We start from the raw sequence: 16133 nt of genomic DNA, 5'->3' as shown, positions 1-16133 counted from the left end.
TTCCCTCCATTTTCCAAAACACCATTTTTAACTCAAACTTTACACTTTATACTTTATATAATACGCATATTACACTCAAACTACAAAGCATGCTAAAAAAAAGATAACAAACCAATGTGAAAATTTCAGTTCTACTTTTACTGCTCCACTTATCAATTTTGGGAAACACCACTCATCAAAATTGACACCAAAGTTTTCCTTTCTCCTGTCTCACCACAGTCTTTACATCTGAACCTAGCATTTATTTTGGTTTTCTCTGTTTAATAGATACCATATAAAATATTTTATATCTCCATGAAATCAGTTTGCACCTTTAGGGCAAGCACTATGATGCTATCTTTATATCTGTGTCTCCAAGCACATACATAACACAAAAGTTTATATGGGATTCAGGGGCCAATCGATGCCTGATAAATTGATTTGATTTGCTTTCAGAATCATTTTATATCATATCAGTAACATTCCTGCCTGGTAGAGCCCTCAACTATCACTTTATATGGTTTCAACTGGTGTAAACTTATGAAATAGGCCATAAACTTTGAGAGTACCTTCCCAAATGCATTCTCTTAAATTTATGTCATTCTTGGACTTAGATGACAACAATGACCACAACAGCCGAAGCAGCAACAAAATGAATACTATATTTTCAGAAAAAAGCAGAGAATGAAAAAGAGAGAAGAGATTTCTGACTATTTTTAACTTGGGAAGCATCTATGCGCAAAACACTAAGTGCTTCACCGTAACTCTATTAAATTTTTTACAGAAAATCTGGAAGAAGTAGAATTTGGATGTTAAAAAAAATCTTAGTTTCAAATAGGATCTTGCTTAATGTTGCAAAGCTTTTTGGTCACAAAACTAGCAGTTCTAATCTGAATTCATATACTTTCCATTAAAAGAATGAATTTCACAGAGAGCTACAAGGTAAAGTTAATCCTATTGACCAAATGTGCACTATCCAGTGTTATGAGAGAAGAGAATATTGATGGAGAAGCTTGAGAAACGCATTTTCCTATTATAATTGAAGATGCATCTAGGAGAGAATTAAGCAGCATGCATTCACTGATAACAACATTCTTTCAAAAATTTGTTGGAAGCCTGGGACTGTGTCTTGTTGTGCTCAGGGCGTGCTCCTCACTGTGTACACAGAGATCACACCTGGTGGGCTAGAGGGACTATATGGGGTGCTGGGAACGTACCCACACTTGGCCTGTGTGTAGATAAAGACAAGCATCCTTCATACTGTACTGCCACAAAATATGTTTTAACAAAAACGTATTTTATCTGCAATCCATGTAAATTAATGTCTAATCGATTGTTTTTGTTTTGTTGTTTTGATTGTTGAAGCCAATCCAGCAGTAGTAGTCAGGGTTTAATTCTATCTCTGCATTCAGAAATCACTCCTAGTTGTGCACAGGGGTGATATGGGCTGCCTAGGATTGAACCTGAGTCAGCCACATGCAAGGCAAGCTGCTGAAATATCTCTGTGGTCTTGAAAATTACTCTATTATTCATAAAGTCTAATTTCCAAATATTTGCTGCTTGGAACTATCATTTATTTTTGGATATTTCATCTATTTTTTTAATAATTATGAAATTAGGAAATCCATTAGAAATGTATATAAAAATTCAAGCATCCATTGGAAATGTATATAAAAACAAATGGACTATTTCAAGTAATTGGAATAATTTGTAGGTACACATGACATTGAATATAATAGTTTAAAAGGGTGCACAGAGCGACAGTACAGTGGGAAAGGTGTTTTCTTTGCCTGCGGCCAATCTGAGTTCCATTCCCAACATCCCATATTGTCCTCCAAGCACTGACAGGAGTATTTCCTGAGTGTAGAGCCAGAAATACCCCTTGAGCATCGTGGGGTGTGACCACAAAAGCAAAATATATATGTATTTTAGGCTATAAGAAATCCCTTTGCTCTTGAGGTAGGGCGTTTGCCTTGTGCCTGACTGGTCCTGCAGAGTTGGGTTTGATTCCTCCTAGCAAGCAGCTACCCGTGAGGTATTCAATATGCCAAACACAGTAACAAGTCTCACAATAGAGACGTACTGGACCCACTCGAGCAAAACGATGAACAACGGGAGGACAGTGCTATGGTGCTACAGCAAAATATAGGATCCCAATGTAGCATTATTATATATTCAAGAAAATCTGCGTGTTGCTAGATAAGTAGTACAAAAACCCAAACAGCAACAACAAAAAATTGATTAGCATTATTTACATGAATTCCAGATAAAATGTGTTTTTATTAAGGTGCTGGTCTTGCAGGCAGTCAACCTTTTTTTGATCCATAACACCAGGTATGGTCTACTGAACACGGTCAAAAGTGACCACTGAGCACAGTACTAGCAGAAAAAACTAAGTACTACCCTAAAACTATCTCTTCATTTTCCTTTAAGAACTTAATTTATTTTATATTATTTTGAGCTAGAGGGATGGTTCAGGAATCAAGATGTTTGCCTTGTATACAGGAAACCCTGGTTAGATGCCAGGTGCCACTTATAGATCTGTGGTGAGTTCTATATGCTTCCAATTAATTAAAGAGTACAAAACAGCCCACACTATCTACTGGTAGAAGTTACAATCGGTAGAATCCCTTTCAGGACTGATCCTTGAACACAAAGTCAGTAGTAAGCATTGAACACTGTCAGATGTAGCCCATCATCAAAACACATAGGTAAATTAAGTAACATTTCTCAATATGTTTCACTTGATGCTTGACTTCCATCATGTTCTTTGAAATTTACTACATTTTCATAACAATATTTTAATAATACATTTTAGTTTTGTCTCTGTGAAATCTGATTCACAGAACCTTGTAAAAGCAGGGCTTGTCACTATGTTTTATTTTGGCCATCTTTATAAGTGCAGTGAGATACCGTTGTGGTTTTATTTTACATTTGTCTAATGATAAATGATGGTGAGCATTTTTCATGTGTGTGTCATCTATATATCTTCTCTAATAAAGTGTCTGTTCAGCTCCTTTGCCTTCTTGTTTTCTTGTGCGTCTTAAGGTATCTGGAGACCTGTGGTCGATCAGATTTTTGACTTGCAAATATTTTATTTCAGTGTATGGCATGTCTTTACTTCTCCTAATAGTGTCATTCACAGAACACTAGTCTTTTATTTATACAGACCAATTTATAGTTTTTCTTTAATATATTATGGTTTCGATGGCAGATCTACAAAAACTTGAGAAATAAGTTTATCCTGTGATATCTTCGAGTAGATTTATTTTTTAGATATGCATGTGATATTAGTGAGTTAAGTTTTACATAGAGACTGAAGTGCTGAAATTCATTTTTGCTATCAATATTTAACTGTTTCAGTACCAGTTGTTGAAAAGAATTTGCTTCATTTACTTTACCTCTTTGTAAAAAAAATAAGTCATTCTATGTCTACGAGTCTAGATATCAGCAGCTATTCTATTCCATTTATCTATATATCTATCTATTAATAATACAGTCCTCCTGTTATTCATCGATTTGCTCGAGCGGGCCCAGTAACGTCTCCATTTTGAGACTTGTTGTTACTGTGTTTGGCATATTGAATATGTCACGGGTAGCTTGCCAGGCTCTGCCGTGGGGACAAGATACACTCTGTAGCTTGCTGGGCTCTCTGAGTGGGGCGGAGGAATCGAACTTGGATCGGCCATGTTGACTGTGTGCAAGGCAAACGCCCTACCACTGTGCTATAGCTCCAGCCCATTACTAATACAGTCTTGATTATTGTAGCTTGCAATTTTCATTGAAATGATGAGTCGTTCATCTGTTTCATTTTCTTAGAATTGTCTTGATTATTTTAGTTCCTTCATTTTTAAAAATAAACAATAAAATTAGCTTATTATTACTCCCCAAAAATTAGCTTTCTGGTATATTCCATGATCAAGACTGAATATATGAGAACAAATTGAGGTAAATTAACTTTTGGCAGTACTGAGTCTTTTAACGTATTTCCCTATGTTTATCAAGACCTTATTTAATTTTTTATTAAATTATTTATTTATTTATTTTTTATTTTTCCCTCCACCAGTGCCCATTTCCCACCACCACGGATCCCAGTATCCCTCCCTCCCCCTATTCCCCCCATCCCACCCTGTCTTTGTGGCAGGGAATTCCCCTCTGTTCTCTCTCTCCTTTTGAGTGTTGTGGTTTGCAAAAGAGTTAGGCCTGATGTTCAGGGAGAATTGTTGGATGATTTACTTTCCATTGATCACTTTGTATATGTTCGGAAGAAATGTTCTGGTTCCCACATGCCTGAGCTATGCTTGTAGAGACTCATGGTCACCGGGGTTCCATCTGGAGAAGGTGGGATGTGGCACCTACCCCATCTGGGACCTCCCAGTGAGATCAGCTCTGTTTGAGACCTGGAGCATTCTCCGGGATCTGTGTTTTCCTCCAGCAGTGTTCTTTGCTGCTGTGTGCTGTAAAGATGGCACTGGGGGGCGTGTTGTGGGTGTGACTTCCGGAATCAGAGGTTGCCTGGGAGCCGGGCAGGCCCCCCTGGAGGAAATGTCCTGGTTCCTGCGTGCCCAAGCTATGCTTGTAGAGATTCATGGTCACCGGGGTTCCATCTGGAGAAGATGAAGACATTATTTAATTTTACATCAATATTTCATAATATTCAAAAAAAAGATATCGTACACATTTTTCTATTTATACTTAAGCATTGCTTTTAAAATACTTTTTAATTTAAATTCTATTTGCAATATACTTGTATATACATATATAATTTACTTTGCATATTGATCTATGTCAATAAAATCTTCCAGAGTCGCTTTTACAAATTTAAAGCTATTAAGCAGGTCATTTGATATTATTGAAGAAATTATTTATTTTCAGATTAAAGCATTTTATATATTCTTTTCTAATATCTACTTCCTTTATTTTAGTTTTCCCTATTTCTTAGTACTGGTTTCTACTTCCAGTAAAATGTTAAATAGAAGTGCTGAGAGAAGACCTCTTTTGTTGATGTAATGCTGGTTTTTGAAGAAAATATTCAATCTCTTAAAATTCAGTATGACCTACTATACTTTTTTTTCAAAGCTGCCTTTCATGGGGTTCTGTATTCCACTTATTATTCTTAAGTTGCCCAGTGATGATCGTGATTGGATGCTATATTATTTATTGGCTTTTGTTCTGCATCTACTTATCTGGTCTTATGGTTTTCTTCTTGTGAATTACATTAACTGTGAAACTTTCGTATTCTAACAAGAATCTCACTTGTTTTATCTAAATTATGTCTTTATAAATTTTACTTGGATTTGAAATTTTGTCTATAATGTATATTTATAGGATCACACTGTTTTGTCCTTTCTCAGGTAGCTTAGGTTTATCAGGTCACACCCATTTAAGAACACTGAACTTGTATTGTAAGCAATGTCCTTTCTGTGTGGACATAGGAAGACAGTTAATATTATGCTTTGTAATTTGGGAGTTGATTGACTCTGAATAATATTTACTCCTGGGAATCTGCTTTCTTGACTCAGTTGCCCTTAGTTCCTAGCACCCCAGAAGCAGGGTCCTGACGATGGACTGAATGGACTCAGGGCAAGCTGTGAGTTACCCTGGCATCGAAATGGGCCAGGCCAAAGTGCCACGATACTCAACTATAAGTTGAGGGCATGATCATGGACAAATGCTGTCATGATCCAAAGTAACAATAAGATTAGGACCCTGTTAGGGCTAGGAAGATTAACCTGGCCTGAGGACTGTGGACCAAATCTATTCTCCATGATTTCCCTGACAGCAGCAATATTTGGTCTTGCCCCAAGGTGTGTATGTATTTCGTGGAGTATGTATTTTAATGGCTGCAAATTTGGTAGAAGTCCAAGCCCTGGAAGATTTAGAATTGATCCAAGATCTCCCTTACACAGCTACTATGAAAGAATTACTAAAGGACGTATTCCAGAAAGAAGATATATGAAACCGGATCTAATCTGTCCGGGACAAGAGGCCATGGAAAAAAAAAACCTTGAAGATAATTTGCAGAGTTTGGCTAATGAATTAGCTCCTATTTACAAGCAGTATGCACCCCTTGCTTACCAAAATCAGGTGGAAAATGAACACATTGCCCGAGAATGTCGGCTTGGAAACAAAGAGGGTCGCCCTTTCTCTGGGGTCACTGCTTGCCTGGACTTCTGCACCCACCCTCACAGGGACATCCACAACATGGATGCACTGTGGTATGTAGCACTGTGGTATGTATCTGGCCAGCTCCTGCTGGGCTCAGGTTCTAAACTAGGATAAATATTTGTACTCTTCAGAGGGATTACTGGTTTATAAAAATCAATCATATATTTAATTTTTATAGAAGTGATTTATAAAAATTATTTAGCTATTTAAAGTACTTTGAGAAACCTCCGTACCAGATCAATGACTGATATCGGAGTATTATATATAATGATGGAGACTAAGTTTAATTGGTGGCTTGCAGTTTTTATACCTTATATTTGTCTTTTACATGGTAGAGTCTGGCAAACTCCCCATGGCGTACCCAATATGCCAAATACCAGTAACAATGATGGGTCTCATTCTCCTAAAGAGCCTTGAATATAATCTCAGGGCTAGGATGAAGGTGACGTTACTGGGGCCTGCTCGAGGCAATCGACGAATAACAGGATGATTTGTGATTGTGTGATTGTGAGGACTGTGGAATGTATAATGAGATGTTTATATCTCTTACTGTGTTCACACAGAATGACATTGCTAGGAATATTAGAAGTAGATTTGCTACATCTATCTAAGGAGATAACTAGCTGAGGAAAGAACAGACCCTTGTTAGGACCCCATCCTTGAGCAGATCTCCTAGTAATCTGGAGTAATCTCTTTAAAATGAGACTTTATCCTTGAGTTAATCTCCTGGAGGAGTGGTTTTACCTCTCATTGTTGATTCTTCAATATTCAACCCACCTTTATGTCACTGCCTTACTGATTGCTATTATATAGCAATCAGTAGTTTATAACTAAGACTGTAAAGCTCAGAGAGGAGAGTCCGAAGCGACAGGGCTCAGGCTCCAGAGATCCAGAGTCAGAGCCAGAAGGAGAAAGGTTCCATATTGGGGCCCAGGAAAGAAGGAGGCAGAGAGAGACAGGAGTGAAGAGTATTGAAATAAACTACTATTGATATTTACCAGCCTGGTCCTCATTTCTTCTTCCATCTGCCCTTGGCCAACAGCCGTCCCAATCCAGGCCACACATAGCAGCGCAAGAGCACCAAACGCGGGCGGTGAGACAGTGCCATCCAGTGAGCCTGCTAACACACAACGGCATGACAAGATTTTACATATATTGTCTTTAATTTTATTATTATTATTATTATTATTATTATTATTTTGCATTCGGGCTGGAGCGATAGCACAGCGGAAGGGCGTTTGCCTTGCCCGCAGCCAGCTCGGCCTAGCCCGGTTCGATTCCTCCGCCCTCTCAGAGAGCCCAGCAAGCTCCCGAGAGTATCTCACCCTCACAGCAAAGCCTGGCGAGCTACCCGTGACATATTCAATATGCCAAACACAGTAACAACAAGTCTCAAAAAAAAAATGGAGACATTATTGGGCCCGCTCGAGTAAATCGATGAACAACGGGAGGACAGTGACAGTGATTAGTAAAATATGTTCTTTTTCCTGTTGTCTGCAAGAGATTAAATGGAAACAGTATTTTGACACGTTGAATGTTGGTCAAGTAGAATGTAATAATGAAAAACCATCTGAGTCTGGAGTTTCCATTTTTGAAGATTTTTTTAAAAAACATATTTAATTTATTTTATACAAAAATTCTCAACTTGGGTCCAGGAGATAGGGCAGTTAATATTGCATTTCTACATGGTCTCCCAAAAATCGTAGGGCATAACCGTGGAGGTCCCAAGCACCTCAGGGTTGGTTGGCCTGGTTTGATCTGAGTTTACCAAAAGTTGGTCTCTTATAGAAAATTTTAGCAGTATCATATAAATCGTTTCTTGCATTGAACTTAACCAATAGTCACCAGTGAGGACCCTAGATCTCCTGGGTACTGCTTGGTGTCCCAAAATGCTCAATTTACACCACATTTTTATAAGCTTTAGTAGTACATGCATTTCAATAAATTGATTAATGTTTCCTCAGTTAATAATGTTTCCTCAGTCAATATTTTGTCAGATAATTGTTGGTAGCATTTTCTTATTATCTTTGAGTGTTTGTGGAGTAATTAGAGATTCCATCTTCTTGTTGCTGTTGGTCATTTTTGCTTCTCTCTTTATTTTGTCCTTTGCCATTTTTGCTAGGAGATTTTCAAGTATATTGATTTTGTCTAAAAGCCAATTGTTTTTGAATCACTTGTATCATTGTTCTTGTTTCAGATTTTTATCAGTATTTTATCTTCTTTGTACTTTTTGCTGATTTTCTTTGAGTTAAATTTTCTGTTTTTTTTCCCCCCTGTGGGTACTTAATGTGAAAGCTGAGATCACTAATATAATCTTTTATTCCTTTATATTATGACTACTTAACATCAAATTTCCTCTGAAAATTTTACATTGTCTAAATTCCAGAATTTTCATTTTCTTTGATCACTTAACCTTCCCTGAGACAACATTATTACCTGAGGAATTTTTAGAAGTTTTTAATATATGATCCTAGTACTTAAGGATTTTCCTATAACCTTTTTGATGTTTATTATTATTGCAATATTCCTGTGGTGTTAGAACACTTGCTACTTGCTACTTATTTCTTCTATTAAATGTTTTAAGGGAAACGTCAGAGAAAGCAGAGAGAGTATGCCATTTGTCTTGCCTATGGCCAACTCAGGTTCAATCCCTGGCATCTCATAATGTACCATAAGCCTTTCCAGGAATGATCCCTGAGCACATAACCAGGAGTACTTCATACAAAGACACAAAGCAAGCAAACAAAATTGTTTCTTTTTTTTCTTAATTTTTATTAGTGAAACACCATGAGGTACAATTGTAGACTTACAAATTTTTGTGCTTGGGTTTCAGTTATACAATGATTGAGTATCCATCCCTTCACAGTGACCATTCCCCATCTCCAGTGATCCCAGCATCCCTCCCACCCCCCAGGCCCCCACCCCACCCCACCCCTGTGGCTGGGCATTCCCTTTTGTTCTCTCTCTCCTTTTGGGTGCTGTGGTTTGCAAAAGAGGCATTGAGTGACCATCATGCTCGGTCTATAGTGTATTTTCAGCATGCATCTCTCATCCTGGGAGGGTCCTCCCAACACCCTTTACTTGGTGCTCCCCTCTCACCTGAGCTGCATTTTCCCCTAGCATGTGCAGCTGGCCTCCAAGCCATGGAGTGAACCTCCTGGTACTTATCTCGGTTACTCTTGGGTCTCCCAATGTGTTACTTTCTATTTCCCAGAATCCAATATTTCTAGGTCTGTCCCTCTCTTTCTTACTCATTTTGCTTAGCATGATACTTTGCATGTAGTACCACTTGTATGTAAATTTCATGACTTCATCTTTTCTAACAGCTGCATAGTACTCCATTGTGTAGATGTACCAAAGTTTCTTTAACCAGTCATCTGTTCTCGGGGACTCAAGTTTTTTTTTTCCAGATTCTGGCTATTGTGAATAGTGCAGCAATGAACATAGAAGTGCATATGTCATTTCGCCTGTACTTTTTTGCCTCTTTGGGATATATTCCCAGGAGTGGTATTGCTGGGTCAAATGGGAACTCAATTTCTAATTTTTTGAGAATCGTCCATACTGTTTCCAAAAGGGCTGAAACAGTTGACATTCCCACCATCAGTGAAGGAGAGTCCCTTTCTCACCACATCCAAGCCAACAATGGTTGCTTTTGTACTTTTGGATGTGGGCCAGTCTCTGTGTTGTTAGATGCTATCTCATTGTTGTTTTGATCTGCATCTCCCTGATGATTAATGATGTAGCGCATCTTCTCATGTGCCTTTTAGCCATGCGAATTTTTGGGGGGGGAAAGTTTCTGTTCATTTCATCACCCCATTTTTTTATGGGGTTAGATGTTTTCTTCTTGTAGAATTCAACCAGAGCTTTGTATATCCTTGATATCAACACTTTATCAAATGGGTATTGGGTAAATATCCTTTCTCATTCTGTAGATTGTCTTTATATTCTGGTTATTGTATCTTTTGAGGTGTAGAAGCTTCTTAATTTAAAATAGACCCATTTGTTTCTCTGTTTCCACTTGGTTGGTCAGTGGAGTGTCATCTTTCGAGATACCATTAGCCTCAATATCCTGAAGGATTTTGCTGACCTTGTCTTCAATGTATCTTATGGATTTTGGCCTGATGTTGAAATCTTTAATCCATTTTGATCTGACTTTTGTGCACAGTGTTAGGTCGAGGTCTAAGCCCATTTTTGTTTCATGTGGTTGTCCAGTTATGTCAGTACCATTTGTTGAAGAGGCTTTCCTTGTTCCACTTCACATTTCTTGCTCCCTTATCAAAGATTAGATGTTCATACATTTGGGGTTGTTTGTACAGATACTCTAACCTGTTCCATTGGTCTGCGGCCCTGGCTTTGTTCCATTACCATGCTGTTTTAATTATTACCGCTTTGTAGTAGAGTTTGAGGTTGGGAAGGGTAATGCTTTCCCATGTCTTTTTCCCAAGTATTGCCTTAGCTGTTCATGAGCGTGAAATTCCATATGAATTTCAGGAGTGCTTGATCTATTTCTTTGAAGAATTTCGTGGGTATCCTTATAGGGATTGCGTTGAATCTGTATATTGCTTTTGGGAGTATTGCCATTTTGACGGTGTTGATTCCTCCTATCCATGAGCAGGGAATGTGTTTCCATTTCCTCTTGTCCTCTTTTATTTCATGGAGTAGCGTTTTGTAGTTTTCATTGTAGAGATCCTTTACCTCTTTAGTTAGGCTGATCCTGAGGTATTTGATTTTCTGGGGCACAATTGTGAATGGGATTATTTTTTTCATGTCACTTTTGTCTCTCTCATTATATGCATATAGGAAGGCCATGGATTTTTGGGCATTGATTTTATAGCCTGCGACTTTACTGTACAAGCCTATTGTTTGTAGGAGTTTCTTGGTAGAGGATTTAGGACTCTCAAGATATAGTATTATATCATCTGCGGATAGTGAGAACTTGATTTCTTCCTGTTCTATCTGGATCCTTTTAATGTCTTTTTCTTGCCAAATCACTATTGCAAATACTTCCAGTACTGTGTTAAACAGAAGTGGTGATAGTGGGCATCCTTGTCTTGTCCCTAATCTTAGAGGAAAGGCCCTTAGTTTTTCCCCATTGAGGATAATGCTTGCCATGGGATTGTCGTAGATGACTTTTATTATCTTTAGGAAAGTTCATTCAAAACCCATTTTGGTGAGAGTTTTCATCATAAACGGGTGCTGTATCTTGGATTTTTGTTTTATCTTTGTGAATTGTCCCTGCTTTCCCATTTTATTTTATCATACAATTGAACTTGATGAGATTTTAATATTTTTTTAAGATTTTGGATCTTTCTAACATACAGTGTTGAAATTTGTCAATAGATACAAGGATTTTCTGTCTTTAGTTTATAGGAGCTTCTGTGTAAGGGAGTTTCTATTCATTGTTCCAGAGAACTATTTTTAAGTTATAGGCACTATAGTTGGATTTAAACTACATTGGAAACATCTTTTGACTTAGATTACATCAGATCTAAGTACAAGAGAAACAAGTAAGGGTGCCAAATCTGTGACAAAGTCCTTGTTATGTGCCTTTTCTTCCAAACAATGGAGATGTTGGAGAAAACAAAATTGAATCCTCTATCCTTGAACACACAGGACTCAGAGTTTAGAATGACACACATTCTTTCAGTTCCTATGTGAATGAAAATTACTGAAAGCATTTTCAACTTGTATTAAAATATAAAAATAAAATTAATTTAACATCAAACAACTAATAATAGGAAATAAAAATACTATAATGATATAGAAAGATGCCTATAATAGATGATATTCTGCAAAGAAACAAAATCACATTATGAATGGGAAAGCATTCCAGAAGCAATCTGACTATATATCTAGATAATATATTACTCTATATAATATCTGCTGGTCTAGTTTAAATAGGAATAATACATTTAGTGTGTTTTATCAGAATGATCTTCTTTGTTTAGTTTTATTATATATATAAATATATACATATATATATATGCACCATCAATCTTGGGGGAATAAATGCTAAGCCATCTGGAAATAATTAAATGAATAAAAATGATTGTTAAATTATACTTTATGTTATTAATGAATCATTCAGTTTTATATTTTATCTATGAACAGAAGTTTGCTGTATTTATGATTTTTTGGTTTGACAATTTGTATTCTACATATATTCCAAACCACTAGGAATTGATGTTTGTACCCTGAAATAAGTACACACACTGTTAAAAAAAAAATAAAGACAACCTTTCATTTGTATCCAACGTCGTCATTATGTTTCAGAAAGTACAACTCCCTTTTATTTGCATTTGAAATACTCTGTATTCTATTTCTTTAAGTCATTTATCACTTATATTGGGAAGAAAAAATTATATAGGGTTTGCCATTTTGCTCATTTCAATTTTCCTCACCATATGTTATGTAGTGTTTTGCAGAGAACATGAGTCTGCTGTTTTGTTGAGCTGCATTCCAATGATTGAAGGTAGAGAAAGCCTGAGCTGGGCTATCTTCAAATTCAAGCCTCTCGTCTTGATCCACATATAAAATTCTACTTGCTGCATGCTAAATTAGCTTTTAAGGAAACAGTTATTGAAATATTTTCTTTTGTGATTCTTCCTTGCTACTTGGAGATCTCAGGGAAGGGGATTGCAGAGACAAAACAACAGTTGTAAACTACAAATGTTAACCTATTATTTGAGCCTGTTATCGCAGCAGACTTCCAGTTGGGCTTCAAGTTGGAACATTTGTTATAGAGAAGGAAAGTTGTCATGTGTAGCTTTGCCATTTCCTTCACATTTCAGCTCTGCTTCCAGTGGAGTTCAGTCCATATATCTGTTTCAGTGTGAATCATGGGTTTCACCTGCCATTTAAGCTTGTACTGAGAGAGTTCAATAAGATGAGAATATTAGGATATCCTCTTCTTCATTTTTATAAAAGTTAATACAATCTTCTCTTGGAATTTTCAGATGACCAAACAATTAAAAAGAAAAAAAGAATTAAACTAGTTAGATTATTTTATCTTAAATTTATAATTTTATTCTTGAGTTACAAATAAGAGTATTGAACTCTCACAAATATTCTTATATTATTTTTCCTAAAGGTAGATTCCTGGCAGCCGAAGATCTTTGCTACCCAGTCACAGCCATGCTCATGCTCAGGGCCACTGTTCACACACTCGGACAAGCCTCACGCATGAAGGCAGAGGAACCCGGATGCATGGGTCCCAGGGCTGAGATCTCCAAGCCTGTTCAGTCAGGACGGGGCCCCATCCACCCAAATCCCCCATTTTCCAGAAGCTCTGCAGTCACACCTACAAACTACCCTTGGTGCCATGAAATCCCAGATCCAGAGACCATAAAACAAAGCTCCTGAATGCATGTGGCCTACTTCTCAAAGAACGTCGCAAGCTATCCAGAGTATCCTGCCTGCATGGCAGAGCCTGGCAAGTTCCTGTGGCATATTTGATATGCAAAAACCAGTAACAATTATGTGTCTCATTCCCCTGACCCCGAAAGAGCCTCCAATGCAGCACTGTTGGGAAGAACTACTAAGGAGAGACTGCTAAAATGTCAGGGCTTGGACAAATGCATACGTTATTACTGATGCCTGCTCAAGCAAATTGATGAATAATGGGATGACAGTGATACAGAGACAGTGAAAGGTAGAGAATAAAAGGAAGGACAAGCATTTGTCAAAGATTTCTCAACTATTTAAACACAAAGCTCAAATTAAAATTAACTTCATGAGATAGTACTTCTCAGTCTTTTTGTCTCCATGCAGGGATTTAACTCAAAAGATGAACATATGACTTATTCTTTGTATATATCATTATATGTGATAGATTATATATGTATATACAAATATAATCTCAATGTAATTTTACGTTGGTGTTAGTCTCTTTTAGATAGGGAGCTACATTAGTTTTAATATTACATAGAGCCAAATTTGCCAGATGGTACATAAAAATATCAGGTGAGCAGTAAAATTTAAATTTGAGGGAAAAAACTAAGAATATTTTTTAGTATGTGTCCCAAATATTGCATAGAAATGCTCACCCTATTTCTGACCAGATTTACGTTAAAATTTCAGTCTTAATAGTAGAAAACTTAGAAGCAGAATCTAGGGGGAAAAATGGAAGGAATTTCTTGACTATTGGAAATTCTTATAGAGAATTTCTACCTATCACGATGGCAAGAAAATGGTAGTAGCATTATGTACTTTCTTAATCCACTTATTTGATTTTGGGCACTTGGGATGTTTTCATATTCTGCTACTGTGAATAGTGCTGCAGTAAACATAGGAGTGTAGATTACTTTTCTGTACTGAGTTTAGGGATCCCTGGAGTCTTCTTAGGAGGTGTATTGCTGGGTCATATGGGAGCTCAGTTTCTAGAATGAAAAACAACATTGTAGCTGTATGTTTCCTGATGCCTCAATAAAAAAATAACACATTCAAGCAATACAATTTTGAGAGGGTCACATCATCTGTGCAAGGATAACACTAAACCCCTGTCTCTCTTTGGTGAAACATTGATCGTCTCAGTGTAGCATGAAGTTGCTGTTAGACAGTTTTTAATTTTAAAAGAACTTATGTGATGAGACAGGGGAAGATAAGAGATATTTCTTTAATTTCTTAGCATTGTTCAGGTCTTTCAGAAGTCAGAAGGATGTACTTATGACACTAGGTAGAGCTCTACTGTCACAGAGAAGGAAGCCACAAACACAGTCAATAGTTACCTAATCCAAAGTTCCCAACTAATGGATGTATCTTTGGAGGCCTTATGATTAATAGGGCAATTTTGAAGAGCCAAAGAACAAAACAGGTAACACAGATGGCTTGGGATTGTGGCAACATGACAGAAACAGGCAGCTTGCGAGACATACATGGGTGGATATATCATTTCTGCACTCTTTGATCACTAAAGAAGTATGTACTTGGTTTCTGCTGATGAACTCACTTATTCCAAGATTATAGTTGATTCATAAAAACTTAATTTCTAAATAATTGGTTTACCAGTGAGTCTAGAGTGGATTCACTCAACTGAGTTTATCTAGTTGTTTATACCCAAATCTTTCCGGTGCTAGTAATAGAATAATGACAGTGAAGTCAAGCTGTTCAGTTGAAAGGGAGTCTGAAGTCTTTGCATAAGAATGGCAATAAAAGTAAATTGTGTGAAAGAAACATTTCTGTCAATGCATTTCCAAATGGAGTAACTTTTAATCCTTTAAAACTCAATCTAGCTCATTCCAAAGCTAGTGTTTTATTCTGAGCAAAATGACACACATTATTCATTCATTTAATAATAGTGTGCAAGATTTTCACACAACATTAAACAAGCATGTGTAGATATTTTCATAAATATAACTTCTGACTGCTATCCTACTTTTGTGATGATAATCATTGATGTGAGTTAACATCACAGGAATTCAACATTTGGGTCGCTAGCTCACTGTCCTTTCCTATGATTTGAGTAGTTACATATACTGAGTGGCACAACTTGGAATGTATATGAGAATATTGAGCAAAAGAAAACTTCCAAGAAATCCAACTGCACTAATAACTTTTTATTAATGAAACACCGTGAGGTACAGTTGTAGACTTACAAACTTTTGTGCTTGGGTTTTAGTTATATAATGATTGAGTACCCATCCCTTCACGGTGCCCATTCCCCACCTCCAGTGCTCCCAGCATCCCTCCCACCCCCCTATCCCCCACCTCTGTGGCAGTGCATTCCCTTTTGCTCTCTTTCTCCTTTTGGGTGCTGCGGTTTGCAAAAGAGGCATTGAGTGGCAATCATGTTCTGTCTATAGTCTACTTTCAGCATGCATCTCCCATCCTGGGAGGATCCTCCCAACACCCTTTACTTAGTGCTTCCTTCTCTATCTGCACTGCCTTTTCCCATAGCATGTGCAGCTGGCCTCCATACCATGGAGTGAAACTCCTGGTACTTATCTTGGCTATTCCTGGGTGTTATTCTCCTATTTTGTTACTCTATA

The sequence above is a fragment of the Sorex fumeus genome, unplaced genomic scaffold, assembly GCF_029834395.1.
Source record: "Sorex fumeus unplaced genomic scaffold, SorFum_2.1 ptg000014l, whole genome shotgun sequence".
In the NCBI taxonomy this organism is placed as follows: Eukaryota; Metazoa; Chordata; class Mammalia; order Eulipotyphla; family Soricidae; genus Sorex; species Sorex fumeus.
Note: the sequence above shows the minus strand (reverse complement) of the source record.